Here is a 3,107-nt window from a genome sequence, read left to right on the forward strand (position 1 = left end):
AATTCAGACCTTGCTATTTTTTTTTTTTTTTTAAGCGACTATCTAATCCTCACTAAGATGGGTCGAGTTGAGTTAGTCTACCAATTTAAACGTCTCTATGAGATCTGGTGTCTTTGTGAAAATTGTAATTGAAGATTTCAACTTGTAAGTGTTGAGAATTCTCGTTATTTAAGTTCCTAATAACGACCTAGTCTCTAATAAACAATTTTTATCCACTTAACAGACAGATGAATGAGTTCAATATAAGCACGAAATATCATTGTCAGTGTGTGATTATCAAATTCGCAAACTCTTCTAAGATACAACTATAGTGAACCACTCTGTTAATGATGAACTCTCAAGGGCGGGTTGCGCTGTAGTTTCTTCAACTTTTGCTAAAGCTTCGTAAGACCAATTGAAATAATTGAAAAGAAATTTCGATACAAGAAAGTACGAATTACATTGTTTTGTCCAAACCAAGAAGTTACAATTGAATTTAAAAACTAAAAATGTGAAAAAAAAATCATTAATTAGGAAAATAATGAATGTGTGATCATGTGACAAGAATTTAGAAATTAAAAATAATAATAATAATAATAATAATAATAATAATAATAAATAAAAAATTGAATAATGTTATTTAGTCCCACTGGAGTTGCAACCTCAATCTTGATGTCGCTAAATAATAGGTTAAATGAAAAATCAAATTAAATGAGTCATTTAATTTTACTTATTTAATAACATGTCAATACCATCTAAAATGGGGTTACAACTCCATAGGATTACATAACATTATTCAAAAAGATTCGCGAAAACATTTATGAAATTAGAATTCAAAATTTATTCCTCCACGTATTAATTTCTCATAAATAATTCTAAGGAGAATTCTTACTACTTGAATTAATTAAACAAATCTTTGTAAAATTAAAGAGTCGAGTTATTTTACAAATAAAATATATATGTGTGTGTGTGTGTCCAGTTATATTCTAAGTAAATGTGGGAGGTGACAAAGTTATTTCTATATTTAGCTAGCTATGGAAAGAAATAATTATGTATAGAATTGAATAATGAATAAGAACCATTTCGTTTAAAGTTGCTTTTGAGACATTTGCTCAATGACTTAAAGTATTGCCTCTCATATTCCCTTCTCTAGGCAAAAAGGAAAACACAAAAGAATATATTCGTTCACTAAAATTGTAAAGGAAGGCACGTCGTTTTGATTTTAAAGGTGTTGTAAATATACTTATAAATAAATAAATCCGCTTCTCACCGGCACTTTAAAATTTTAGATAAGAAGATTCATTATAATATTAGAGTAGATAAAAGTCGTTAGCAGCGCTAAAGTCTCAATGTGATAAAATACTACCTCATATTTACTCTAGTGAGTGTTCTCCGAGCTCTTATTCATTTAATTTAATCTTAGTTTGTCGATATTGTTGTGTGCGTGTATTCTAGAAGAGATAAACAAACACCTTTGATCACAAGGCATTTTGACTAGCATGCCAAGATAGAAAAATGAATTTCCTTCTGTGGAAAAATCTTTGAATTTGGCCCTTGTGAAAGGAATCATCACTTTTGGAAAGAGATGATGATCATTGCTCTCTAAATCAACGGTGTGGTGAGTTGATTCTTTATCGGATTAAATCCATTAATGGTTATCCAACTTTATATTTGGTGTCATCATGGTCATTTAATTTGATTTTGTTTCATCACAGTCACTCATCTTTATACATAGTATCATCCTGAACATACAATTTTATATAACGTTTCACCATAGCCATCCAATTTCTTTTCACTAATTTTAAAATAGATAAAATGATAACTTTGTATTATATATAAAAATTAATTTAAAACAATAATAAAATAAAAACTTATTTTTAAAAAAAGGTTACTTAAACAAATAAAATAAAAACTTATTTTGAAAAAAAAATCGTTACTTAAACAAATAAAATAAAATAAAGACTTCTTTTTAAAAAAAAATGTTTTTTTTTTTAACTTAAAAATTATATTAAAAAAATCGTTCATGAAAAAAATTTAAAAAAAATTAATTTTACAAAAACGTTACTTAGAAAAATAAAAACTTAATTAAAAAGAGTTTTTAAAATTAAAAAATATATATATTATTTTTTATATTTATTTTTATATAAAATGCAAAGTTACCATTTTACCCCTTTTTTAAAATTAGCGTAAATGGTGGAAAAAATTGGATTACCATGATGAAATGTTATATAAAATTAGATAGTCATAATAAAATAAAATCAAATTGGGTGATCAAGATGACACTAAGTTTAAAATTTGTGTCATGGTAAAAGAAAATTAAACTAAGTGACCATGATGATACTAAGTATAAATTTGGGTAGCTATTGGTGATTTAACCCATGCTTCTTCTTTTTTTTAATGCCTCAAGTGTCCGAGTTTCATCCAACTAATCCTGAAAAGTGACAGCCTTGCCCCAGGTTCACCATTCGAGTATTCGAATGTAGTCACAGGTTATACGCACTTGAGCTGGACATTTAGGGTGCGATTTTCCTCCATGTGAATCTTCATTGATGACGTGCGAACAAGACCCCCGAAAGGGCGACAAAGCGCACCATAACTTTTCACAGGACATCTGCCTTCCAACTATCGCGGGGATTCGAACCTCCGATACTCCGTAGAGAACCCTCCTGTTTTATCACTACGCCATGCTCGTGGGGGGCAAATTTAACCCTTTATCACATAATATATTTGTAAAATACATAATCAAGTGGTTTGCAAGATCATGTGTTAGGGATAAAATAGATAAAAGTATAGACCAACTTATAAGAGTTTAAATTACTCATCTTAATAAGATTTACATTTTAAGATAAAATCTCAAATTTTAATATGATAACAAAACCCATGAAACTCAAATGAACAATTCAATCCGATTAAGCATGCAAGCTTTAAGATGAAATATCAATATCATGAATGTAAACTTCAATGACTGAATTTATTGCTTTCAAGGAGCATTCTGGCCTATTAAACGACCTTGATAAAAAAATTTGTCAAAATCTGATACGTGGAAGTCACACAAGATATAGATATATCAACGAAATCTGTTGTAGTTCCAAATTCCATGAAATGAATAAGAAAGTAACAATATAAAC

This window comes from Olea europaea, chromosome 10, assembly GCF_002742605.1.
Source record: "Olea europaea var. sylvestris chromosome 10, O_europaea_v1, whole genome shotgun sequence".
Classification (NCBI taxonomy): Eukaryota; Viridiplantae; Streptophyta; class Magnoliopsida; order Lamiales; family Oleaceae; genus Olea; species Olea europaea.